At 42.5% G+C, this 26,939-nt stretch overlaps 1 protein-coding gene and 1 long non-coding RNA gene across 2 annotated transcripts in view; one reads left to right on the forward strand and one right to left on the reverse strand.

Moving 5' to 3' along the window:
- LOC132426700 (uncharacterized) overlaps positions 1 to 17,734 on the reverse strand; it is a 174,113-nt gene extending 156,379 nt beyond the window's left edge. The window contains exons 1-2 of the long non-coding RNA XR_009519758.1: positions 17,670 to 17,734; positions 12,630 to 12,757 (exon numbers count right to left, since the gene is read on the reverse strand). This is a non-coding gene — a long non-coding RNA (uncharacterized lncRNA). The remainder of the gene's footprint in view (positions 1 to 12,629; positions 12,758 to 17,669) is intronic.
- A 194-nt stretch (positions 17,735 to 17,928) lies between these two features.
- Positions 17,929 to 26,939, forward strand: part of ACO1 (aconitase 1) — a 58,976-nt gene continuing 49,965 nt past the window's right edge. Inside the window, exon 1 of the mRNA XM_060014870.1 lies at positions 17,929 to 18,034. The gene's annotated coding sequence lies outside the window, so the exon portion shown is untranslated. The remainder of the gene's footprint in view (positions 18,035 to 26,939) is intronic.

Raw genomic sequence — 26,939 nt, forward strand, 5'->3', positions numbered from 1 at the left:
AGGGGGAAATCCATGTGGGGGTGGGGATGGTGGTGTGCTGAATTCAGCGATTGGGATTGACATGTATACACTGATGTGTATAAAATTTATGACTAATAAGAACCTGCTGTATAAAAAAATAAATTAAATAAAATTCAAAAATTAAAACAAATAGAGACTTGAAAGTCACCTTAAATTCCACCATGTGGAGGGAACTAGTTAAACATGTGTTTGTGTATTCTATAAACTGTAAAGATAACATTTTGGTTAAAAAAAAAAAAAGAATATGCTCTATTTTGAGTAATTCTTAAATATAATATGAGGTATGGGTTGAAACCGATTTTCTTAGATATGGATATATAATTGTTCCTGCCTTTTTTTCCATTGACTTACATTTGCACCTTTGTTGATAATCAATTTTCTTTGAAAAAGATACATATATGTATGCATGTCTATTTCCAGACTCTCTATTCTCCTGCATTGATCTATGTGTCTATTCTTTTGCCAATACTACACTAACTTAATTAAAATAGTTTTACAATAAATCTTGAAATCAGGTACAGTGAATGCTTCAGCTTGATTCTTCTTTTTCCAAATTGTTATGGATATTCTATTTCATTTGTCTTTCCATCATAGGAAATTTTAGAATTAGCTTATCAACTTCTACCAAGACAATCCTGCTGGATTTGATTGGTATTGCATTGAATCTACAGTTCAACTTGGAAAGAACTGATATCCCAACAATATTAAGGCTTGAAATCCATGAACACTGTATGGCTTTCTATTTACTTAGCTCTTCTTTGATTTCATTCATCAGTGTTTTGTAGTTCCACATATAGATCCCTCACATATTTTTTTAGATTTATACCTAAGTATTGTATAATTTTCATATTATTATAAATAGTACTGGTCTTTAATTTTAATTTCCAACTGTTTATTGCTAATTTATAAAAATACAATTGAATTTTATATAGTGAACTTGTACCCTAAAATTCTGCTAAACTTAATATTAGTTTTAGTAATCTTTTTGTAAATTCTTTGGGATTTTCCTCATAGTCATTAATGTCACCTACGAATAGAATACAGCTCTTTCTTCCCAGATTGTATACCTTTTATCCTTTTTCCTGGCTTATTTCACTGGCTTGTATATGGAATAAAATCAAATAGAAGTGATAACAGTAGACATCCTTGCCTTGTTTCTGATCTTACAGGGAAAGCAGTCAGTCTTTTGCCATTAAGTATGACATTAGCTGTAAGTTTTTCATAGATGCCCTTTATCAGGTTGAGGAAGTTCCCTTCTATTCCTAGTTTGCTGAAGTTTTTATTATGAATGGATGCTGAATTTTGTCAGATGATTTTTCTCCATCTATTGAGGTAGTTATAGTTTATCTTAGTCTGTTGATACAGTGAATTACAGTGGTTAATTTTTGAATGTTGAACCACTCCTGCTTTCCTGAGATAAATCTCTTTTTCATGATATACTATCCTATTTATTTAGTTGGTAAACTTGATTGGCTAATATTTTGTTGAGGATTTGCCTGTTCTGGACATTTCATACAAATGGAATCATACAATATGTGGTCTTTTATGACTGACTTCTTTCATTTAGCATGATGTTTTCAACATTCACCCATGGTGTAGCATGTATCAATACTTCATTTCTTTTTATTGTCAAATAATATTCCATTATATGGATATACCACTTTTTGTTTATACATTCTTTAATTGACAGACGTTTGGGTTGTTTCTACTTTTGGCCATCATAAATAATGCTTCCATAAACATTCATGTATAAATTTTTATACGGACATATGTTTTCATATCTCTTGGGTTTATACCTAGAAGCAGAATTGCTGGGACATATGGTAAGTGTGTCTAACCTTTGAAAAATGTCCAAACTGTTTTCAAAGTGGCTGCACTATTTTACATTCTCACCAGTAATGTATGAAGGTTCCAGTTTCTCCACATCCTCATCAATACTTGCTATTGTAATTTTTAAATTGTGTTTGGTTTTTAAATGTTTCTGCTTTAAATACCAAATATTTCTACCATATAGCCCATGTATATCCAAGAGAATCTTTTATATTTTTGTTTAATTATAACAAGGTCAATAAAGTCATAATCAGTTAGTGAAATGGTATGAAATCCAAATATAAATGTCTATAACCTGTGTTAAATAAATAAAATTTTCTACTCCAAAATATTTTTTTAAAATAGTCTCAAAGTTAAAAATCAGTGTGTCACTGGAGAAAATCTTGCTGATAAACTAGCCAGATCCAAATTCATGATGACAAAAATATATTTATACATATATATATATATTAAAAATTTGACTAGAACTTTATTCTCCAACCTAATTAATATTTATACTTCTTTTTCCCAAAGGGCTAAACCATATTTTCCAGCTGTACTGAGGTGTAATTAACAAATAAAAATTGTATATTTAAGGTATACAATGTGATAATTTGATATATGTATATTGAGAAATTATTACCACAAGCAAGCTAATGAGCACATCCAACACCTCACATTGTTGCCCTTTTTGTGTGTGTGGTGAAACACTTAAGATCTACTTGGTTAACCAATAAAACTATACGACATTAATGAAAGAAACTGAATAAGACAAAAATAAATGGAAAGATATCCCATGTTTATGAACTGGAAGAATTAACATTGTTAAAATGTCCATACTACTAAAAGCAATCTAGAGATTCAATGCAACCTCTACCAAAATTCCAATGGCATTTTTCACAGAAATGGAAAAAGCAATCCTAAAATTCATATGGAGGGCTTCCCTGGTGGTGCAGTGGTTGAGAGTCCGCCTGCCGAGGCGGGGGACATAGGTTTGTGCCCTGGTCCAGGAAGATCCCACATGCCGCGGAGCGGCTAGGCCCATGAGCCATGGCTGCTGAGCCTGCGTGTCCAGAACCTGTTGCTCCGCAACGGGAGAGGTCACAACAGTGAGAGGCCCGTGTACCACAAAAAAAAAAAAAAAAAAATTCATATGGAACTACAAAAGACTCCAAACAGCCAAAGCAATCTTGAAAATAACAGTGCTGAAAGTATCGCATGTCCTGGTTTCAAACTATATTACAAAGCTATAGTAACCAAAACAGTGTGGTTCTGGTTAATATTACACTTTAAAAATATCAAGTTTCAGCTTTTGCCCTCGTCTCCTTAATAGCATAAAATCTCAGTGCTTTACACCTTCAAACCATCCTTGTCAACAATTATTTTTCTTCTCAAGATTCCTGCTACTGAAATGTGTGGCCTCTGGTTTCAGCTATAATTTTGATCAAAGCTAAATCAGGAATATTTTGATCTTATAATTTTATTTATAAATTAATATTCAAGAAATAGAAATTTTTAACAAGTACAAATTATCAATTTCTCCCATCAAATTAAAAAAAATTAATATCCAGCATTATGAAGGATCCCAAAAGACAGTTATTCTGCCTAAGAAGGTGGAAATTTAAACTATTATAAGTTTTCTGGAGGATAATTTATAAACATAATTTAAAAGTTTTAAGAATGTACAAACCCTTTGACCCAGCAATTCTTCTTCTAGGAATTTGTTTTCCTATTTTTTGGCCATGCTGTGTGACATGCAGGATCTTAGTTCCCTGACAAGGAATTGAACCTGTGCCCCCTGAAGTAGAAAGCACAGTGTCTTAACCAGTGGATTGCCAGGGAAGACCCCCTTCTTCTAGGAATTTGTGCAAAGGAAATAATTATAAATGTGGTCAGAATTTTATGCATAAAAATGTTCATCTTTATAATGGAAAAATAAGGAAATTTTTACATAGCTAAAAATGTAGAATGGTCAATGGTTAAATATTGGGTTGGCCAAAAAGTTCGTTCGGGGTTTGCTGTAACATCTTAATGGAAAACATGAACTAACTTTTTGGCCAACCCAATGAAATACAATCTATTTGTGTGATGCAATATTATGCAGCAATACAAAAATCATGGTTTCAATTAACTTTCAATGGTCTGAGAAAAGTTTTTGATGTTATGTTTTGACAAAAATGCAACATACAAAACTACCTGTTGTGTGTTCCCCACTATTGAGATAAGACGGAGACCAATAGAACTAAACATACTGCCAGTGATAAGTCATTCATGGGTGGTAGGATTATGGGCAGTTTTTAATTGAGTGTGTATGTGTGTGTGTGTGTGTGTGTGTGTGTGTGCATGTGCACATGGGTATATTTTCAAAGTTTTCTGCAGTGTACGTGTTTTACTTTTACAATGATAATGAAAGTGATGTACAAAACTGTTCTTAATTTCTATTTAAAACCACTTTTTTATTTCACTGCACAGCCATAAATGTCTCCTTCATGAATACCTCATTTTGCTTTCTCCAAAAGTTGCAAAAACAACTTAGATAATGAGCAGTTTATTTGCAGTAATAACGTATTAGCTCCACTTAGGGAAAAAGCTCACAGAACTTTTCCCTATGGCAAAACAAAAATGTCATACAAAGAGGCATTACAATGTTTATGCTAACTCTAGCATTTTACATGCTTGAGCTCATTATTATTCTCATTAATTTTGTGATTGTTAATAGTGCTGCTATTTATATGATGACTTAACCTTTACAGATTTCAATCAAAGATTTCGAAACTTAATGAAGAATGTGTCTAGAATGTAAGAGGATGTATCTCTGAGTGGTTTTCCCCAGCAGGAGGCATATTTTGATCCTCAATATACTTAAAAGACTGGGATGCCTAGCTAGGGAGAAGTCAAGAAACAATTATTTTATCAGTACAGGTATAAAAATTGTAGATGAGAAATTGGCCTTCATAAAAATATGTATGAATGTCAAAATATACATGAAATGAAAACAAACTACAGGGGTATTTTCTAAATGGTCCCTTTTATGTAAGTAATCTTAAAATAAGCAAGGAGTAAAAACGTTTTTTAACGAAAAGTCTTAATTTATAGCAAAAGCTGTTCTAGGCTTAAATCTGAGCAGGATAAACTAAAATTTCCAAGGGATAGAAATACAGAAGATTCCACTGTTCGCTTTTGCCAACAGATGGTTTAGGCCATCTTGCACAACCATTTTATCCTTGGTCATAGAGTTGTCCATTAGTCTGTGTTAGCTGTGTTTCTGTATAGTTGTGTAGTGTTTTACAAGCATTGTTAAAGCCATTATGCATGATAAACATAAAAGCAGTAAGAACTATTATATCTTCCATCTTTTTCTCTACTTCAGAACAGTTTATAGGGCAGATAATTACCTGTTGTTTAAAAGAATCATCTGATGGCAAAGATCTGCAAGTCTGATGAAATATTCCATCGCTAAGGCTGTGGTGAAAAGGCACTGGGTAATTGACATGCTTAACAGTTCTACCACACCTGTGGAGATTATGAAATTGCTGCCTCTCAGCTCCAAATCTAACCTTTCGTACTCTGCTTTTTGATCCTGGGGCCAGGACTCTCCAACCACCTTTCTGCTTGGTCAGGTGGCTCTAAGTTAGGATGTGTCAGTGGGAGCCTGAGAGGCTACAGGAAGACGAAGGGACTTGCTTCTTCCCGTCTGCTTCCTGGGGGCTTCCTGTTTGTTTGCCGTTCCCAGGAGCCGGCCCTGCAGTGCCTTCACTCTGCAGCAGCAGGTACCTTTGCAGAGCAGCAGCCAAATTCAGTTTTCAGTTTTCCCCATACTTGCAAACCCCTGTCTCCCACAGAGACATCAGAATCAGCTGGCCCTCTCCTCCTGCAAGGCCTGGGCCCCAGGCCCATAAGGCTCCCCGTATCAGACTCAGAACCTCCCACCAGTCCAGCAGTACCATCTCCTCGGAGTTCTGAGTTGCAGCTCCATAGGACCACTCCTCTAAGTTTCCTCAGCTGAGGGTTGGGAGCAGCTGCCTACAGTTGCTGCCTTTTGATACCTTAAAGTTCTCTTTTTACCTTCAGCTATTAATAACATTATACCTAATGAACAAGCCTTTATATTAAATTCTTTTGGTTCACATAACTGGTGTGGTCTCTGTTTCCAAATGTGACCTTGTCTTAGTCAGTTTAGGCTGCTATTACAAGTTACCATAGACTGGGTGGCTAAAACAGCAAACATTTATTTCTCATGGTTCTGAAAGGTAAAGTCCAAGATGAAGGTGCTGGCCTGGTCGGGTCCTGGTGAGAGTCCTCTTCTGGGTTGCAGAAGAAGTTACAACTGCTAACATTGTATGTTCACATGGCAGAAAGAGACCTAGCTAGCTCTCTAGACTCTTCTTCTAAGGGCACTAACCCCATTCATGAGGGCTCCACCCTCATGATCTAATCATGTCCCAAAGGGCCCACTTTCAAATACCATCACATTAGGGGAGTCAGGATTTCAACATATAAATTTTGGAAGGACATAAACATTCAGTCCATCATAGAACCCAACTAATACAGAAAAGAAGTGGGCAATATCTAGCAAAAATGACATGGACTTACACTTTGACCCATCAATACCACTGCTAGTACTCTATGCAGAAAGATACATGATCTTTCTTTGAAATGCTATTCATAATAGCAAAGATTGGAGACAAAAGTCTACCAATGGTACATGCACATAATAGGATATTATAAAGTCATAAAAAGAAATGAGAAAAGGCACTATATACAGCCATGGAGTGATCTCCATGATATGTGGTTAGGCAAAAAAAAAAAAAAAAAAGGCAAGAGGGAGAAAATGTGTGTAGGATGCTGCTGTTTGTCTAAGAAAGGAAAGAATAAGAACACAGTCACATACTTACTTTTATTAAATTAAGTTGAAGGATAAAGCAAAAAAACAAAAAACAAGATACCCATTGGAGGTAGGAAAGAATAGGTTGAAGAAGATTGGGACAGAAGCTAGACTTCTCTACATTTACCTTGTTTTACAGATTTGACTTTAAGAGGTTCTGGTGAACAATTCCACCATGTAGGTGTGTATGTGGAGTGGGAGTCCCCACACCAACAAGCAATTCTTCAACACCAGCTAGGTGTCCTACAAATCAACTGAACACTGACTATACCTGGAGATGGCATCAGATCCCACAGGTTAAAGGCTCCATCCTATAAGACTGTCCCCCTGACACCCCCAACTTTAGACACCAATCACAAGCCCAGGTTATCACCTGTGCTCCTGACCAACCAACAGTAGATTGGAGGCTCCAATGACCTTCAAATTCAATTAACTTGCTAGAATGACTCACAGAACTCAGAGGAACATTTTACTTACGAGATCCATCAATTTATTATAAAAGGATATAACTCAGGAACGGCCAGATGGAATAGACACACAGGGCAAAGTATGGGGAAAGGGCATGGAGCTTCTATGCCCTCTCCAGGCACACCAGTCTTCCCAAATCTCCACATGTTCACCAGTCTGGAACCCTCCAAACCCTGTCCCTTTGGGGTTTATGGAGGCTTCATTACATATACTGGGTTGATTAAATCATTGGCTATGACTGATTCAACCTCCAGCCCCTCTCCCCTCCCTAGAGACCAGGGGTTTGGACTAAAAGTTCCAGCCCTAATCACAGGTTAGCTCCTCTGGCAAACAGGTCCCATCCTTAGGTGCTTTCCGAAAGCCACGTCATTAACATAACAAAAGACACCTTTATGCTCTTATCACTCAGGAAATCCCAAGGGTTTTAGGAGCTCTGTGCCAGGATCAGGGACAAAGACCAAACATATGTTTCTTACTACAAATCACAATATCACAACTTTGCAACCATAAAAATCATTTAAATAATCATAAATAATATTTAATTTTTTTAATGATGTATTATATAAACAAATAAACAAAAACTATATCCACCGAAAAGGCAGTGTTTCTACAAAGACCAATCCAACAGCAATGAGGACCCCTAGTGCCCAGGTTATGACTCTAAATACCATTTCCCACTAAGAGGAACCAGGGCTCCTTTGAGAAATGGCAGATTCTAGGTCAGGAGCAGAAAATGTACAAAGCAAGTAAGGAAGCTCTTGTTACACCAGAAAGCAAGAACAGTATCAAGGGACTTCCCTGGTGGTGCGGTGGTTAAGAATCTGCCTGCCAGTGCAGGGGACACGGGTTCGATCCCTGGTCAGGAAAGATCCCACACACCATGGAGCTGCTGAGCTCGCACGCCACAACTACTGAAGCCTGAGTGCTCTACGGCCCACGTGCTGCCACTACTGAGCCCATGTGCCACAACTACTGAAGCCCGCGTGCCTAGAGCCCATGCTCCGCAACAAGAGAAGCCACCACAATGAGAAGCCTGCACACCGCAACGAAGAGTAGGCCCCGCTCGCTGCAACTAGAGAAAGCCCACACATAGCAACAAAGACCCAACACAGCCAAAAATAAATTAAAAAAATTTTTTTAAATAATATGTTTAAAAAAAAAAGAACAGTATCAAGGATGACTGAGTTCTGTCAAAAGGACTCAACTTGAAGAGATTCTATTAGAATATCTTCATTTGCAACCCCTAATGATTAATGAGTCTAAACATTGATCATCAATGCCTGCTCACATTCACAAAAAAAGAGAGACAGTCAGATACAGTAAGTCCCCTACATACGAACAATTTCTGTTCCGAGAGCAAGTTCGTAAGTCCAATTTGTTCCTAAGTCCAACAAAGTTAGCCTAGGTACCCAACTAACACAATCGGCTATATACTACTGTACTGTAATAGGTTTATAATACTTTTCACACAAATAATATATAAAAAACAAACACAAAAGATAGAGAACACATTTTTAATCTTACAGTACAGTACCTTGAAAGGTATAGTGGTACAGTACAACAGCTGGCATACAGGAGCTGGCGCCGAGTGAACAGGCAAGAAGAGTTACTGACTGGAGGAGGGAGAGGAGGTGGGAGATGGTAGAGCTGAAGGATCGTCAGCAATAGGAGACTGAGGGCAAGCTGCAGTTTCACTCACGCCTGACTTTGATGGAATGCATCTTTGAAATTTTGCAACTGGAAATTTCACAACTTGAAGGTTCGTATGTACTGGACTTACTGTATTATATACCTCCTGATAAAAGTACACAGTATCATCTTTGAAGTATTCTTGTGCAAAACATGGGAACCATAATCTAATCAAGCTTCAAGATACATGTATCTATTTGCAGGAGACAGGAGAACATATTAATGACATCATGGAGATGCAATTAGCAAAATCCAGGTGGTAGAACACAACTATTTCTTCAACAAATAAACTACAAGAAAAAAAATAGAGTGTAAATCTGTAACTTAACAGAGAAAAGATAATGGGCCTGATTTAAATAAATTGTTTCAAAAACTTTATAAGACAGGGAAATTTGAACATGGGATATTTTATGATTTTTGGAATTATTTTTAACTTTGTTATGTGATGATACTATAGTTACATTTTTAAAACAAAATATATAATACATGAAATTGTATAAAGACAGGTATTTACTTCAAAACTGTCAGGTTGGGCTTCCCTGGTGGTGCAGTGGTTAAGAATCTGCCTGCCAATGCAGGGGACACGGATTCGAGCCCTGGTCCAGGAAGATCCCACATGTCGCGGTGCAACTAGGCCCATGCACCACAACTACTGAGCCTGTGCTCTATAGCCCGCGAGCCACAACTAATGAGCCCACGCACCACAACTACTGAAGCCCGCGTGCCTAGAGACCATGTTTTGCAATGAGAGAAGCCACCACAATGAGAAGCCCGCGCACAGAAACAAAGAGTAGCCCCTCTCGCTGCAACTAGAGAAAGCCTGGGCGGAGCAGCAAAGACCCAACACAGCCAAAAATAAATTAAAAAATAAAAATTAAAAAAAAAACAAAAACTGTCAGGTGTGAGGAAGAATTGAGTGAGGATATAGAAGAAAGAAAATTGTCCAAGAATTTATAATTGTAGAGTCTGGGTCATGGGTATGTTGACTGAAAAAAAAAAACATATGATGTAAAAGTAGTAAGTTTCAGTTTTATTTGGAGATCTTTCTGAGGACAATAGCCCAGAAGACAGCCTCTCAGGTAGCTCTGAGGAACTGCTCTGAAGAGGTAGGGGAGGAACTAGTTTATATATGAATTTTTTGGCTGAAAAATACATGTAGTCAAGCATACATCTTGGTGAAAGGTTACTGCTAATTACAAAAAAAGATATCTCAAGCTAATGACTTTAGTGTTTTTCTGTGAATGGGAAGATGCAAGAATCTGGGGTCGTTGAAATTCTTCCTTAGATATGCATCTTAACTATCTAGTGGCCCCATACCCAAAGCACAGAATGCCATTTTCCCATTTTTCTCCATCCTGAATTCCCCTCAGGCGTGCTAATACTAGGTGTGCTAAGACTGGGCGTGCTAAGGCGTGGGAGACTGCAGCGGGTTTCCATTTGACCGTTTGGATCAGGGTGACACTCTTTGTTCTTTTTGTTTACAGGTACATGGGAGTTCATTATAACGTTTTTTATGCTTTTTTTATACGTTTATATTTTCCATAATAAAAAGTCCAGGGCTTCCCTGATGGCGCAGCGGTTGGGAGTCCGCCTGCCAATGCAGGGGACGCGGGTTCGTGACCCTGTCCGGGAGGATCCCACATGCTGGGCCGGTGAGCCTTGGCCGCGGGGCCTGTGCGTCCAGAGCCTGTGCTCTGCGACGGGAGAGACCACAACAGTGAGAGGCCCGCGTACCGCAAAAAAAAAAAAAAAAAAAAGTCCATTTAAAAGGCAAAATCATCTCACGTAAGAACATTTTTGAATGTATCTCTTTGATAACTTTTCCTATTACTTGAGTGATTATTGTACTAGCCAAGTTTTTCATTTCTTCTAGAGTCAACTTTTAGTGATATAATAATGTCAACTTCATGTGTATTTATGTAGATTTATTAAAATAAAAAGCTTAAGCGATACATTTACCACTATGTACAGCTTTGGTTACCTCCAAAATATTTCAGGTGTCAGGGAGAAGGAGAACTGTGATGTTTTTATAATTATTATTAGTGGAGCAATATATCCTATGTGCACAAAATACCTCTTGAGAAATTCAAAGAATACAGATACTTTAAAACAAAGCAAACTCCAGTTAATGATTTTAAAATAAAATATATTACAAATGAAATTATATGATTTTATAAACATGCTTCAAAATTATCAGGGACGGGAAGCAGATATAGAAATAAGAAGACTGGCTATGAGCCAGTTGAACTGAGTGATGTCTATATGGATGCTCATAATACTAATATCTCTACTTTTGTAAATGGCTGAGATTTTTCATTATTTTAAATCTTTTAAATAAAGCGAAATTTAAAAGTTCTAAATTTCCAGCTTTGCAGAATTTGGCACAGCTGCAAGACAAGTTTAATAAACTGAATTTTTTCCCCTCAATGTAAAAACGAAATTACACAACTAAATTTGTGCCTGGTGATTTCAAGCAAACACCACAGCATCCTTCACCTTCCCCAAAAAACACAGATACCTATCAGGGTTTGGGATTTTACCCTACTTACAAGCTAGTAAGAGCCTGTTACTATTTTATGAATATTGGCAGGAGACAGGAGACTCCTAAGTCAAAGAAAAATGTTATTACTCAAGGCACAGCGAGCAGCATGAGCATCAAGTCCTTGCCTCGGGTCCCATGGGGGAGATGTGGAGGGTCCAGAAGGATGTAATACATACAACAGGTTTGTGCTGCAGAAGAGGAGCACTGAGCTTGGGAATTCACTGCTTTTATGGTGATAACAAAGTCTGCACTTTGAACCCACATGTACCCATGACCCAGACTCAACAATCATAAATTCTTAGACAATATTGTTTCATCTATACCCTCATTCAATTCTTCCCCCCACCTAGTAATTTTGAAGCAAATGCCTGACTTTATATAATTTCAGTGCTCAAAGCCGCTCTCTGTAATCACCACCCTAAGGAACGGCCTGGGTAAAGAGTAGTCAGGATCTTGCGTACTTGGCATATCCAGCAAAAATGTGCAGGGCTGCTCAGGGCCCATGAAAGTTTGCCTTCCCCATCAATCTACCTGTTGTCCCTCCACATCTTGGCTTCTGGCAAAATTCACAAACACATGCCACTCTGTTGACCACTCCGATTAATTTAACCAACAGAGGCTAGAACTAAATCTGTTCAAATGGCCTCATACAGCATTTAATTAAGGTTACTATCAATAGGACTCCAAACAAGCCAAAGTTAGCTTGTAGTATTGACCTCAAATATGCCTTTGGGGGTCCTGGAGTCAGACAACTGGCCCGGGGAGACCAGAGGATTTTATTTCAGACAGTCAGGATGTAGTCTAGTGTAAGGCCAGTCCATTATCCATTACAAGCCATGAAACAGAGTTTACACAGACCTGCTGATCTTTGGTGTCATTGCCAATAATTACAGAAGGCAACAGATAAGCCAAAAAAAAAAAAAAAACCACCCAAGACAAAACAAAACAAACAAGCAAAAAAAACATCCATCCCCAATGGAGAGATATGCGATGGCCCATTTCCTGTCATATGCAAACCCAAACAGGCACAGGTAATTCTGATCAGGTTTTTCATTAAACTTGATTTGGATCAGTCTTAACATTGGTTAAGTCGCACGGGCAGTGTCACTGAGTGGTTGTAGCTGGCATAACCTAAAACCTCTCAAGCATCAGAAAAGCACGTGAATTTATAACAGTCAAAATGAAACAAGGTTGTGCCAGCCTGTGTGTTTGTACCTGCTTAAAGGGGGTCCGTGTTGAGAGCTGCTATCGATGGCATCAGGCACAGCAGAAGAATTAAGAATCAGCCATGTCCACAGAATGTCAGCTGCAGCTGCTATGTGACTCAACTGGCAGTGGTGGATCTAGGGGACAAAGAGGTTATTAATTGCCCCCACCCTTACACATTTTGGGTCTAAAGTGTTCCCATCAGAGGTGCCAGGTTTGTTTAATCTATGAGTCTATAGTATTTCAATTGGCAGACCAGATAGCAGACCAGGCAGCTAACTCATTGGCAATATCCCAAGAATCAATAAAAAAAAATCTTTCATCAAAAGGAGTATTGGCCAGAGTTATGAGAATGGCCTTGAGTTCTGCCCACTATGTGGACAACCACACCAGTTTTCAAGATGGCATATATTGAGCAGCATTTGAACAGCTGAAGCAGCCTGGTGGACACTAACAGGATCCAACTAAGCCAAACCACCAGTGAACAAGGGTTAGGCTTTAAGGAGAACCTCTGTGAGTCAAGGGCCCCATTAAACCAATGGATTTATTTCAGGTTGTATACGTAATGGAGAAGAAACTTTCTCCAAAACAATAGCTGCCCCTTTTTCATATACACTGAGATGCTGTTGGGGCCAGCTCACTGTGTCCTTAACTATACAATCTCCATTTGACAAGCAAGTAGACTGGAACTTTTCCTTATTAGTTGTCAAGTCTGAATTGACCCACCCAAAAGTGGGGACAGCAGGCTGCAGAGTCCTAAGCCCTCTATGCATGGATCAGGCGTTCAGCTTGGCAACACATTAATAGCCACCCCACCTTTTAAAAGGGGTGTACTTAGTGCCTGCATCCGGCAGGTGGCGATGTTGTACTGGGAAATTGCCTCTCTGAGCTGCCACCATTTAAGTCTTTAGAGCTGTGATTTCCATTTCTTCTCAGATTTTATATTCTTTTGGGAGACGGCCGGGAAGAGGACAGAGATTACCTCTCTACACGCCACACTGCCTGAATGAAAGAATCCCTTCTGGACTTCATGAGCACTTACAATACAAGCATGTACAACATAAATATCAAGTAGATGTTCAGCAGTGAAAGACTCATTATCAAATCATTTTCTGGAAAAAAGTATTAAATAAGTCAGTAGGAGCAGCCTCAGAACAGTAAAATTACTGCTCCTGATTTCCAACACCTCCATCCCCAGGATGGGGAGTTTCTTTACCTGTGTGCACCTAAATCACAGGGCAGCAGCAGGGATCTCCATACTACCATAAGGGAGAAGCAGCCCTGAAAATTTGTGAATAAGGAATTCTAGACCATATGGGAACAGACCAAAGTTCCCTCCTAGAACATTTAAGCACCTCTTCCTTTCTGCAAAGAATTAATAACTTATAATCTCATGGTATCCAATGATTTCATTTAAATAAAATTATATTTGTTTGCACAGGGTTTCAAGCACCAGCTCTGGAATTAAGACCAGGCTTTGTTCAAATCCCAGCATCACCATTTACAAGTTATGTGACCTGAAGCAAATTACATAATCATTCTGAATCTCAGTTTCCTCATCTGTGAAATGGTAACATGCCACCAGATACAAAGTGTTCTCGTAAAGATTCAATGGGACATTTAATCACATTTGGTTTTTATTATTAGCTTTGTTGAGGGGAACGGTGCTTAATTGTGAAGCCAATGGCCAGAGGACCCTGGTTCCCCGGGAAGGCAGCTCAGGAGTTCAGGCATTTAGGCAGTAAGAAAGTGCAAAAATTAAGACTATGAGAGGCATGGAAGGGGATGGCAGTTGGATATCTGTGGGGGGCCAACAGAAGCCTAAGAACTGCCTTTCCTTTTTATGAATGTAGCATTTTTTTGTAGAAGAACAGAAAACATTTATCTCAAACTTCCTCTGGTATGAGGAAGAAATACATTCAGTGATGAACTCAGGCATTCTTGAGTCATACCAAACAGGAATTTCAGAAGGGACCACTTTATACTTCATTCATTGCCATACAGATATCTCCCCTCTACTATGCTAGAGAGTACTGAATGGTTCTACTATGCTAGAGAACACTGAACACCAGTGGAGAGCACAGAGTAGAAGGCAGTTAATTAGTCAGCAAACTTGTACTGAGCACCTTCTATGCGCCAGGCTCTGTGTTAGGGGTGATGAGCAAACTGACATTATCCCACCTTCAGGGAGGGTACATTTCCAGCTTGCAGCTCCCTGGGGGCAATCTGCTGAACATGCAAAAGCAGAATCACCTGTAGTATTTAGAGCCCTCAAACTCTGAGCACAGATCCTACTCCTGAACTAATTCTAGGTCGGGGCACAGGAGGCTGTATTTTTAATAAATTCTAACACCCAGTTTGGGAAACACCACTGGTGTTACTCAAAGGGTAGTCAGACCCTCACACTCAGTCTGTCTAAGAGTGCAGTATAGGAATGTGTTTTTTCAATAAACCTCGAGGTTTGAGAACTGCCATGCTAGACTGCCTTTCTCTCTCTCTCTCTCTCTCTCTCTCTCTCTCTCTCTCTCTCTTTCCCTTTTCGGCCACGCATGGCATGTGGGATCTTAGTTCCCCTGACCAGGGATCGAACCCATGCCCCCCTGCAGTGGAAGAGCGGGGTCTTAACCACTGGACCTCCAGGGAAGTCCCTAGACTGCCTTTCTCTTACACCACTTCCTTTCTATTAGATAATATGTGTGAAAATGCATCATGACAGCAAAGCATGATGCCAAGTTAGTGGGGTCCAGTTTATACAAGCAGCTGAAGTCAATGTGGAGTATAATGAGGCATTCCTCAGAGCTTAACAAGTCTCTGACCAAAACCTCATGATTCTTTCTCTTTTTTCTTTTTAAATTATTTTATTTATTTATTATTTTTGGCTGCGTTGGGTCTTTGTTGCTGTGAGCGGGCTTTCTCTAGTTGCAGCGAGTAGGGGCTACTCTTCATTGCAGTGTGCAGGCTTCTCATTGCCGTGGCTTGTCTTGTTGCAGAGCATGGGCTCTAAGCGTGCGGGCTTCAGCAGTTGCGGCATGCGGGCTCAGTAGTTGTGGCGCATGGGCTTAGTTGCTCCGCAGCATGTGGGATCTTCCCGGGCCAGGGCTCGAACCCATGTCCCCTGGATTGGCAGACGGATTCTTAACCACTGTGCCACCAGAGAAGTCTTCATGATTCTCTTTATAGTAGCATAAGCTTCTGGCAGGTAAGGCTGATAGAACAGTGCTGTTACCTCACTGAAGGCCCTTCTGCCACTGGCCCCTGGAGCGGATTCATGGTGCCTGAGCAGTTACCACACCTGGAGGGCTTCCTCTCAGAAGGCCCTTAAAGTCTACACATTCCTCTGGGCCACTTGCAGAATCTTTTGTATCATGACCGAAATATTTATTAGGCGAAACTTGTATGAGCATAGTGATATGGTTCTAACCCCCTTAAATGCTTTCTCAACACACCATGAAATCCAAACTCAGGATGTGGGATTCAGGATGAGGAAGAAACTGGATGGGTTGGAGGGGACAGGCAGATGTCTAGAGAAGACACTGAACTGCCCCTTTAGATGTGAAGAATGGCAAGTGCCTTGGGAATACTCAGGTGGTGATGCCCCACAAATGGCTGCTGACAAAGAGTGTGGAGATCTGAAGAGGGTTAAGGTCAATGACAGAGGCAGAGGGGACTTCAGCTGGAAGTTTGCATACAGAGTAAGTAAATGAAGCAGAATTCATCAATGTATGGAGTCACATGTGAAGTGAGAGGAGAAAGAGTGCAGTGAAAGGGCCTAAGAAAGAGGGACCAAATTCAGAAGTGAATCATGAGAGCAGAAGGCTCTAAAGCCAAAGGAGGTTAACATCTCAAGGAAAGACCTGTCAACCAGTGTCAAACACCACAGAGCAGTCAGCAAGGGCAAGAACAGAAGAGAGGTCACTGGATTTGCAATCCGCACATCACTGGTGTCGTTTCCCAGAGCAAAAGAGCAGAGTGATGTGGGAACTATTTCCTTCATGGTTTTGGCCAGAGTGCTTACTAATAAATCTCAATTCCTTTTATAGTTCTGATTTAATTATTTCCTGTCAAGGATTACCAGCTCTTATATTATATGTATGTTATCACTGAACATTAAGAAACTTTGCTTTTTGAAGGGCTCCCTCAGTAAGAACCAAAATGTAGCTGGATGTCTTTTCTCCCTACCCCTCAGCTTTCCCTACACTCTAACTTCCGAGGCGACCCCAGTATTATTTTTCGGGGTTTGTGGTGAGCCTCTGGTATATGGTGGCCACTCAAGGAAAGTTTGCTCAATGAATGTGAATGCAAGGACTTTAGGAAGTGGGTGGGAAGAAAGTCTTCTCCCATACAGTAAATACGTAATATTTACTATAGTAATATGAAATATAGCAAATATGTTCTCTTTCAAAATTAAATATAACCAGGGAATAGCTGTACCCTGCAGTGCAACATGATGAAGTGTGGGCTTAGGAGTCAGATAGAGCTGAGGACTGAATCCCAGCTATGGATGTCTGTAAAACAGGGTCATATTCCTCACTTCATGGGGCAACTGGAGGAACCGAACTAAATAACATATGTAAAGACCCCATCATCGAAGCCTGCAAAGAGTAGGAGCGTGGTAACTAGTAGAGGTCAGTATCAGTATCAGCTATTAGTTAGTCATCTTATAAGCTGTTTATTCAGATAAGATAGAAAACGACAATAACTCTCTATATAAGTTGGGCAGGAAAACCTCACCTTTCATCTAGAAAGATCTAATCACCCACATTTACCTCAGCGGGCGCAACTCCAACCAACCTACGGAAAGTAGGTGCGGTGAAGAAGGCCCTCTCAGTGTATGCTGAGCCATTTCTCTGACTTCTGACAGGGTGAACAGCGTACATTAGGAAGAGTTGTTACACGTTAAAAATAAATAAGTTGATTAAACATTGAAACTTTGCACTCCTAGCCACGGAAACGTTGAAGTCCCGCCAGGTCACTCAGCACGCTTTACAAGGCATTAAAGTGGCGATGGGGTGAGGGCAAAAGGGAGAGAGGGGAGGTGACCACACGTACCGGGGTGCCAGATAGGGAAGCCTCCAGCTTGACGGCCAAATCATTTTAAAAAGTGGCATTTTCCCCTCCTCCCTTCGGCTCCCCTCCTAGAGAGCTGGACAGTCACACTCCAAGGCCGAGTGAGCGAGTCCCAGGCCTGGGCCCGCATGGGAGGAGCCTGCCGCTGGCCCCTAGCAACCCTCCCTCCCGCGGGGGGCGAGGTCTCCTTCGCCCCGCAGACCCCGCCCCGCCCCGGCTCCGCCCCTCGGCCGGTGGCCCCGGGGCGACAAGGGGAGGAGCTCGGCGTCTGGAATCGCGCAGCGCACGGGATCGTGCCCCGCAGCCTGGTTCCCGGCCGCCGGTCGGAGCCTGCAGTGCAGTTCGCGGTAAGTGAGTACGTCTCGGCCCGACCGACGTCCGGCCCCGGGCGGGAGCGCCGGCCGCCCTGGCCCTGGCAGGGTGGGCGGGAGTCCGCGGCGCCCCGGGCACCTTCCCTGAGCCTGGACTGCCCGGACTGCAGCGCGCCGGGCGGCCCGGGGCGGGGATCCGGGGAAGGCCGAGGGGAAAATCGGGGACTAGTTCCCGGGGACTGACCCCTTCGCCCTGTCCCCAGCCTGTGCTGAGCCGGGGACAGGTCTTGGGGACTGGAAATGGCTCTCCTAGGCCTTCTTTGTCTGGGCTGTGCGGGCCGCCCAGAGTCCACGCTGAGACTGTTCCGGCCGACTGAACTGGGGAGTCCTAACCTCAGGGAGGGTGTGCGGGCCTCACCGGGGAGTCCTCGCCGAGCTGGGGGTGGCGGGATAGGGAAATCCTCAGAGGTTCTGACAGATGGGGGAAAACACACCAAGTGGTAAGAGGAAAACGGAGTGCGGGGGGAAGAGACCCTCGGTGGAAGGGGTGGGGATAGAGCCCATCCTAATAGATTCAGAGATCCAGGAAGGAGCACGGGCTGCCTTAACTAATTCAGCCAGCACATCAGAATGGCACATCTTCCTTCCTGCCACATACATAACCCTCCTTACAGCGGGGGGTGGGGTGTGTGTGTGTGTGTGTGTGTGTGTGTGTGTGTGTGTGTGTGTGTGTGTGTGTGTGTCTTGGCGGGGATGGGGGTAGGGAGTCGGGGACAGCCTCTAGGGTAGCAGTTCTCAAACTTTTCTGGGGGCGGTGCTCAAAAACCCCTTTAGACTCTTAAAAATCAGTATACTAAGGAACTTTTATGTGGGTTATATATTTCAATATTTGCCAAATATAACTAAAACTGAGAATATTTTACTATATTTAGTAATGCATTTAGACATAATAGTGGACGTATTGTACATAACGTATCTTTATGAAAATAACCATCCTTTTCAAAACAGAACGTTACTGAGATGAGTGACATTGTATTAATTATATTTTTGCAAATCTCTTTAATGTCAGGTTTAAGAGACAGCAGCTAGATTCCTTTTTTGTTTTTCATTTGCTTTTTCATCAGCTAGATTCTTATATCTGCTTCTGCATTCAGTCTGTTGCAGTATTACATGTCATATAGCCTCTGGAAAACTCCACTGTGTACTCCGGAAAATGTGAGAGTGAAAATGTCAAATAGCATCTTGGCATTGTTACGAAGGTGGTTTTGACTTTGTGGATCCCTAGAGTCCCCTGCACCACACTTTGAGAGCCACCGGTGTAGGAAATGCTTCAGAGGCTTAAATCATTGGGCCTGCTTCTTGTTTGTGACCCTTCCTCTGAATGGGAACACACACCACACCATGCATGGATGGTTAACCTCTGGTAGTTGCAACCAAGCTTGACCCTACTCTGGAAACCAAGAACTAGGTCCCCACATAAGGCATGATGAGCCCTGCTGGCCTCCTGAAAACTGGCAAGGCTCTCAGATGCCTTTGGTTATTTCTGTTCCTGCAGAGGTGACCTGTGCGTAAGTCCAGACTGTAGCAGTGATGTGGCACACAGGACCCACGCATTCGGAGACGTGCCCATGGGGACCCCATGCCAAGTGTGGAGGGGTTTGTGTGAGAGTTTGCAAGTGTTTGAGAAGTGATTTGCAAAAGAATAAGGAGGCGTGTTGTTGCCTTCCTGTCCTCCATGATCATTTCTGTTTGTGGTTGAGCAGCCTTGAGTTTATTGGAATATGACTGGTGAATAAGAGCACCCAGCCTTGGTGCTCTTTCACTTTCCACTTTCAGAGGGGTGTCCCTGTGAGTGGTCCTTCCTCAGCCTCTGCCAGAGCCCAGTGCCCTGCATGCTGCTGTGTGGTAGGTGGGATCACTCACTGGATTCCTTCCGTGGCTCCTTGTTCTGTCAACACAAATTCCAGATAGAAATTACATACATATTTAGCCTTATAAATGTTTGGAAGACAGACATACCAAACTATCAACAGTAGCCAGTTCTGGACAGTGGAGTCGGAAGGAAGGCAGGGAAATTATCTTTGTTACTCTTTGTGGTAACATATGTCTGCCTGCCTTGCAGCATTCATGTCTTGCTTTTACAACCTGAAAACAAAACAAAAAACTAAAATCCCAACAACCTATACTTTTTCAGGGAAGATAGGATTATTTCTGTTAGAATGTTACCATCACTCCCTCTCTCCTGCTAAAACAAATTACTGCATCCTATTTCTAAACTAGTATATATGATACTAGTATATATTAACTCAAAGTAATATTGAGAGAGAGAGCCCTCTCAGACCAAAGCATTTTACTGAACAATATTTGTTTGACGTAAGCCCCTGTCCAAGGTTAGAAGCACCAGATCAGACTTTTTTTAAAAAATTTTTGAATTTTATTTTATTTATTTTTTTATACAGCAGGTTCTTATTAGTCATCCATTTCATACACATCAGTATATACATGTCAATCCCAATCTCCCAATTCATCACACCACCACCCCCCTGCCACTTTTCCCCCTTGGTGTCCATATGTTTGTTCTCTACATCTGTGTCTCCATTTCTGCCCTGCAAACTGGTTCATCTGTACCATTTTTCTAGGTTCCACATATGTGTTAATATACGATATTTGTTTTTCTCTTTCTGACTTACTTCACTCTGTATGACAGTCTCTAGGTCCATCCACACAGATCAGACTGTTTTCTAATGGACTACTGTGCAGCCCTTAAACTGATGTTGTAAAACGCTGTTTCATTAAATGCCATGAAGTACAGTTTTAAAATTGAAAAACATGTTACCCAAGACTGTGATCCTACCGTGACAAGGAGAGAAAGCATGTGCGTGTATGTACAGATGTGCACACGCGTGGACAGAGGCAAAGGATGTGCCAAACGCTGGGTGGTTTTTCTCTTGGTGGCGGGGTACAGTGGGTTTTTAATTCTCTTCACTTTGCTTATTAATATTTTCTAGCAAGTACTAAACAAATATTAAAATTGACTTGACCGGACTTCCCTGGTGGCGCAGTAGTTAAGAATCCGCCTGCCAATGCAGGGGACACGGGTTCGAGCCCTGGGCCGGGAAGATCCCACATGCCACGGAGCAACTAAGCCTGGGTGCCACAACTACCGAGCCTGTGCTCTAGAGCCCGCGAGCCACAACTACTGAGCTCCCGCGCCACAACTACTGAAGCCTGCGCACCTAGAGCCTGTGCTCCACAACAAGAGAAGCCACCACAATGAGAAGCCCGCGCACCGCAACAAAGAGTAGACCCCCCCTCGCCGCAACTAGAGAAAGCCCACGCGCAGCAACGAAGACCCAACGCAGCCAAATATAAATAAATAAAACTAAAAAATTTAAAAAAAATTTGACTTGACCAAAAATAACTCCTACAGTTATTTGTACATTGAGGGCAACATAGTTGGCTTCGTTTTTCTTAGACTGACTTAGCACCAACTTGGCCAGTAGCAGACCCCTGCTACTCCCTTCCTCCCAGTGGGAAATTGAGAAAGAAGTATGGAGCGAGAGGCATGGGGAACCGAAAACAGCCCTTAGTTATGTTGTGCAGTATCTACTTCTGCCTGTGGAGTCAGCTGCAGCCTCAGCCCTGCCCGTTCCCTCCAACTGACCTAGAGGTTAGAATGTTCTTATCGGATCAGCACCATCACCTGAGAAGCCATCAGCTGACCAGACTGAATGGCCTTCATTTCTTTTTTAGCCATTTTTAATGGAAAATTGCAGACATCCAAAGAAGTGGAGAGTATACCCCCCCCTCCGGCTTCAACAATTATGAACATTAGCATTTGACCGATCTTGTTTCATCGGGACCTTTCCTCAAACTCACTTCTTTTTTTTCCTCTTCCAGGAGTTAGCATCTTCATTTTCAACTGTATAAACTAACAAAGTATCTTTGTTATGTCTTTTAGTAACAAGCATGTACTAACTGCTTTAACAAAATCTTAAAACTTCTGTCCTAATGTCAGCACAACCGAACCCCCGGGCAGACTTCGAACACTTGCTGCGTGGTCCCCCTTCTCTGCTTCTGCATTTCCTCTCTTCTCTGCTTCTAGGCTAAATCAGTCTTCCCTCTTTCCTTCTTCCAATTCTCCTCTGTTAAGCCTTTCTCAACGCCCTTAGTTATAGCTGTCACTTTCCTCTGACCTCTCTTATGACCCTTAGCATATTACAGTTCTTTGTGAGCTTATCTCAGTCTCCTTAGATCATAATCTTCGTGTAAAACAAGATTTTCCTTATCTCCCTTTCTCCTATGCTACTTAAAAATGCTTAATGCAAAGAAGATGCTCAAGAAATAGATGCTAAATTAATTTAAATTGATTAAGTTCATTGGAGAAAAATTTTGATTACAAAAGAAATGCATTATGTTCAAAGGAAAAATTTCAGATATTGCCTAGGACCACGGACATTTTATCTCACCTGCAAGATTTTTAAAGATTTTAAAGTACTGCAATAAAAAGAATCTTCAATTTGAGCCAGTATAAAGAAGACATCTTTTTTTTTTTTTGAGGAAAATGGTCTTTATGGTCTTTTGTCATTTTTTTCACATATATCTGGAGCGTTTAGGTCTTCTCTTATTCTAGAATGCTTCTTTTCCCTTGGTAGGGAAGAGTGACTCTGACAACATTAGAATATCTATTATGTTTTAAGATGTAGGTTTAAATCTTCAGTAGAAGAAACTGGCTATGTTTAGGGTCCACATGCCCCATGAAGTAAGTTGGTATCAATCTCATGAATAACGGCAGCTCACAGGTATAGAGTTGCTCCCAGTGTACACCATCTTTTCATCTATTGCCTCCTTTAATTATCACAGTGGCCCTTGTGAGCTGGGCAGGGCAGTGCAGGGCAGCTATTGTTGCCTTAAATCTGCAAAGAAGTAAACTGAGGCTTAGGCAGATAGAGTGAATCTTGTCTACGGCAGAAAGTGGCAGAGTCTGATTTTAAGTGTAGATTGGAAACCAAAGGGCTTTGGGACTGGATGTTGGGAACATGCAAAGACGGGAAACTCTCTCTCTCCAAGCACTACATATATTTGGGAGCCAGACCAGGTTCTCGAAGTAAGTGTGTATATCCCACTGCGTAGAACTATCAAAGTGATATCACACTCTCTGAGCCAATCACTTCCCAGATTCCTCAGGTTCTGCTTTAGTCTTTGTCGTAGAAGTCAATCCACCTTCTGATGAATTGGCAAGGCTGCTGTGCGTGCGTGCTGCTGGGGTTCTCTCTCATTCTCTTTTCGTGACTTAAGAAGAAATCTGGGGAAGCCCATCTTTGAACAGTGTGAACTGCCTGAGCTGTTGCTCAGGCTGACATGTATGGAACACTTAATTATTCCTTAACCTCGTCATCCTTTCATGACCATTACTGTAAAATTACAAAGCAAATTGTACACATTGTGGCCTAGTTCATGAAGAAGGCATGTTGGTCGAAGACAGTGTCCTCCTACAGGATTGCCAGGTTTGAATTTTTGGTTGAGAAGCGGAGAAGGAAACGAATCATTGTGGACAGTCGGTTACATGCAAGAGCTACGCAGATACGTGCAGGACAGTTCTATAATAGTGGTGGGATAAAGACCAGCCTCCAGACTGGTCTTAAGAATTGCTATGTTTCATAAAAGCCTTATTTGCTTAGATAAGGAACCAGTTACATTTTAAGGGTTGGTGATGCCTGGTGATGGGTTTTTGACATCAACCCATACTTTAAAGGTTATCTGTCATACAAATTTTGCCAAAATCAAGGATATTTTAGGGGAAATTAGAGGTTGACTATCTAGTCCTCGCATATATACCTTACAGTTTGAAGACTGTTTTAAAGTGCGATTTAACTTTTTTAATCCATTTGGTGAATGTGGGTTTTGGGATGAGGAGTGGCTATAAAATGCTATGCCTATTTGGAAGCAGCAGGGTGTGAGGAAGTTGGCCCTGACATCAGGGGCCCTGGGTTTCACTCCCAATCTGGCCACTTACCAGCCACAGGGCATTGGCAAGTTACCCTCTCTGATCCTCAGTCTTCTCATCTGTATAATGGGATGGTAGTCCCTATCTCACAGTTGCTGAGCGACCATATTAGACAATGTGGATAAGATATCTGGCACTCCACGGGCACTCGGCACATGTCAGCAGGCTGCAGTGCCTATGGAGTGATATAGTACTCATGGCAGAATGCCTGTCCAAACTTCTCTCAGCCCAGACCTCCTGAGCTCCTGGCACATACATGCCGCTGCCTGCTGTTCCTCTTCATCCCAAATTCCCCATGTCTAAAACCAACATCCCGGTTGGTCATTGGCTCTGCCAGTTTGCTCAAATGAGGAACACAGGAGCTATCCCAGATCTCTCTTTCTCACCCACCCTCAGTCCATTCTCCTTTCTTAACTCTCCCTGGGATTTATTGCCCCTGCCCCCTTCTTCCGACTTGATGACTGTAATAGCACCATAACCTGCCTCCCTGACACCCATCTAGCATCCTTCTCCCAAGTCAGCTCTTAACCACTACCAGAGTGATCTCTGAAAATCAAATCAGGTCTTGAAGATTCCAGCTTAGAATCTTTTAATGTGCTTCCCTGTCTTCAGGATAAACCCAAGCCTTTCTGCGAGGTCCCTCATGATGTGGACCCCGCCCCTCCCTTTCCCTCTCCTCTTACCCTGCCCGTCGTGAACCCTGTCCTTCGTCCACATGGAACTGCCTTATGGCTCCCACAGGGTCACGCTTCCGCACATTTTTTTTTTTTTTTTGCGGTACGCGGGCCTTTCACTGTTGTGGCCTCTCCCGTTGCGGAGCACAGGCTCCAGACGCGCAGGCTCAGCAGCCATGGCTCACGGGCCCAGCCACTCCACGGCATGTGGGATCTTCCCGGACCGGGGCACGAACCCGTGTCCCCTGCATCGGCAGGCGGACTCTCAACCACTGCACCACCAGGGAAGCCCTTCCGCACCTTTACATGTGCTGTTTTCTCTGCCCGGAATATTTTTTCCCCGACTCCTTCCCTCAGTGTAGTTCTGGAAGGCTTGTGCATGGCGTGCCTGTCCCCGGAGGTCTTCCTGACCCCCCTCCCATGCTGGATTAGGTGCTATCCCTAGATGCTTCTCTTTTTTTTGCCTGCACCGTGCAGGCTCTTAGTTCCCCAACCAGGGATCGAACCCGTGCCCCCTGCAGTGGAAGCTCGGAGCCCTAACCACTGGACCACGAAGGAATTCCAGCACCCCTAGGTGCTTCTTGATCGCTCTCCATCCACTGCTGCTGTAGCATGGACTGCTTGATAGTCTCATAAACTCCTGACCAGTCTGTGTGTGACTGAAGAGCAAGCGGACTCATCTCTTTTTCCCATCAATGTCAAATCAGTGTCTATCAATGTCAAATGTATGAATGAATCTGGGTCAGTCCCTTTTCTTAGACAAGCCGGCGAGGCCCAGGTAGTAGATGTGTCATGGTCGAATGCTGCTCTATCTTTGACCCAATGAAATGGCCATTGCATGTAGATGCCATGCCACTCTGTGGGGCGCTGAGATGGGACTAGAGCATCATTGCTTAAGGGCTGGGCTTAAGGCCAGATGGACGTTCCCTCCATCTGGGTTGAGTTCCCTCTCAGCACGCCTGCAGTCTGGCTGCAGCTTCCCAGCTCCTAACCACATGGCTATACCACTGCGGGGAAAGAACGTGCTGGTCAGAAAACAGGAGCTTCAGGTCCTCCCGGCAGCTGCCTTTCTTCTCGAAAACCAAGAAACGTAGGCTTATACCACAAGCTTCTGGGAACTCTACTAGTACGAGTCATCATTCTTGGGTCTGAGCAGTGCTGAAGTGGGTTGGGGTAGATGACCTCAGAAACATGGTGAATTCATGGAGAGAAATGCTGCCCTGTGAGACCTCCGGCAGCCTGACACCCAGCCTTTCGTGGTGACACTCTTTCTAATTCCTAAAATTTGAGTTAGAAAAGTTTGTTACCAAGGATCTATGAAATGAGTTTGGAGCTTGAGGAAATCATGCCACTCTTAAAGGATGGCTATCGACGAGGCCTGCTCTGTAATGCTAGTAACAACTACAGTTGCTGCCCCCTCGCACCCCCTACTCTTAGGACTTAGATGCAGTAGGACTTCGGGGCTCTGCAGGCATCATTTTTGAAGCCCTGCTGACAATGGTGGGTTGCTGCAGGGTAGGGGACCCACAGTCTGAGAAGGGGCTGAGGACTGGCCTTAAAGAGGAGAGGATGGAGCTTCCCTGGTGGCGCAGTGGTTGAGAGTCCGCCTGCCGATGCAGGGGACGCGGGTTCGTGCCCCGGTCCGGGAAGATCCCACATGCCACAGAGCGGCTGGGCCCGTGAGCCATGGCCGCTGAGCCTGCGCGTCCGGAGCCTGTGCTCCGCAACGGGAGAGGCCACAACAGTGAGAGGCCCGCGTACCGGAAAAAAAAAAAAAAAAAAAAAAGAGGAGAGGATGAGGTCAGGAGCTGAGGACTGGCCAGGACACCTGGTTCTGAGGGGGTCCTGCCCTGCTTCTTCCTTTACTTTCTGGACAAATGCTTCATGACCCCACAAAGACTTTCCTTTCTCAGTGCATCTCTGGAATAATAAATCTGAAGTTCAGCAAGACTTTTTGTGAAACTCTGTTTATATTAGTTCATAGTAATACCAGAAAATAAAGGTAACTATTTCTGTTCTTTGGAGTTTGTGCTACTGCAGTTAATTTAAAATGAGCTTAAAGGATGTGTCAGGGAAGTTTTCTCTTGGGAATTTCATACGATGTTGTGCTGTCTTGGCCACTGAGCACAGCACAGTGCTGGGGCAGGGGCTGCTTGATCAGACAGTGCCGTGGTCACGGCTCTGGTCCCCCAAATCCTGACCATTACCTTTGGCAGTGGCTATGGACATCTGCTGAGTGAGTCATGATCATTTTTATGAT

Source organism: Delphinus delphis, chromosome 6 (genome assembly GCF_949987515.2).
Source record: "Delphinus delphis chromosome 6, mDelDel1.2, whole genome shotgun sequence".
NCBI classification, from domain to species: domain Eukaryota; kingdom Metazoa; phylum Chordata; class Mammalia; order Artiodactyla; family Delphinidae; genus Delphinus; species Delphinus delphis.